Below are 1,611 nucleotides of genomic sequence, written 5' to 3'. Positions count from 1 at the left end.
CTCATCCACTAATGTCGCCCACCGAGGTGTGTGTTTCTACGATAGTGGAAACAGGTTCAATAGCGGGATCGTTCTCAACGCTGCCAGCGCTGGGAAGCACCCAGCTAAACACGCCCGAAACAGGACTCTGTTTCATTTCATGAAGGAACATCTTTCTTTAAACCCCTTTGAGTGAGGTTTTCCAATTCATATTTGCAAGTTATATTATCATTTCTCGCTTCAGCTCAGAAAACGTAGCAGAATATTTCACCTACTTTTAAACCGTACTAGTGTACGTTATCACTAGGCACAATCTCACTACATCTACAGCGATACATTCAAGGCCTGTTTCCGGCATGTGTCATACAATATCAGGGATAAACTCGCCTCACCCTTCCTGATTACTCATATACCAGTCACACATCCTTGTGCAAGTCAACTAACTCGCAGGGAGGATTTTCTCCCGTATTGTTGTAGGACCAGATTTGAAATGAAAAGTATATTCTTCAGATTTCATTTGACCATATTATTTAGAAGATAATTGAAACTTGCAGGCAGCACGGTGGCGCAGTGATTAGCGCTGCTGCTTCATGGCGCCGAGGACCCGGGTTCGATCCTGGCCCCGGGTCACTATCCATGTGGAGTTTGCACATTCTCCCCGTGTCTGCGTGGGTCTCACTCACACAACCCAAAGATGTGCAGGGTAGGTGGATAGGCCATCCTAAATTGCCCCTTAATTGGAAAAAAAAGAATTGGGTACTTTAAATTTGTAAAAAATAAATAAATTTGCATTTAATCACTATTTTCAACAGAAGTGCATGAGAGCAGTGGAACGGTGTCACAGTGGTTAGCACTGCTGCCTCACAGTGCCAGGGACTTGGGTTCAATTCTGGCCTTGGGTGACTGTTGCATGTTCTCCCTTGTCTACGTGGGTTTCTTCTGGGTGCTCCGGTTTCCTCCCACAGTCCAAAGATGTGCAGGTTAGATAGATAGGCCATGATCAATGCGAGGAATTACGGGGATAGCATGGGGGAGTGGGCCTAGGTCGAGTGCCCTTCCTAAGGGTCTGTGCAGACTCGTTGGGACAAATGGCCACCTTCTGCTCTATAGGGATTCTGTGGATAAAGGTGTAGCCATCTCAGATGGCTACCTGCAAAGGACCATGGGAATTATGGCCAACCCAGGACTCAGACAAACTCAGAGCTTGTGTGTGTATTTGCAACCCAGATAGCTAGACGCGATCGAAACCCCCACTCATTTGCATTCTAATGGCCCATTTCCCCAGAACAAAAGAACTGTACTCATAACCGATACAGATACAGACTAATCGACGCCACTCCCTTTACTCAGGGAGCCCAAACAGCCAAGATCAATGACCGCTAAGGACACGCCCAGCCATCAAGGCACCCGCCCCTTTATTGGCCAAAATCGAAGGCAGTGATCGAAGCTTGTTGAATTATTGGGTCCAAGTTAAGGACCGCCCCAAAGAGCGCGAAATCCCAGAGGGATGAGAAGAGACACAGCCATGTGCTCGGTCTCTCTTGGATCCGGCCTATGCCAATCCAAGTGCAGCATAACAACCAGACAGACAAGTTCACGACCAACGATCGCTACCAGACGGATGAGCCCAGC

The sequence above is a fragment of the Scyliorhinus torazame genome, chromosome 17, assembly GCF_047496885.1.
Source record: "Scyliorhinus torazame isolate Kashiwa2021f chromosome 17, sScyTor2.1, whole genome shotgun sequence".
Lineage (NCBI taxonomy): Eukaryota > Metazoa > Chordata > Chondrichthyes > Carcharhiniformes > Scyliorhinidae > Scyliorhinus > Scyliorhinus torazame.
Note: the sequence above shows the minus strand (reverse complement) of the source record.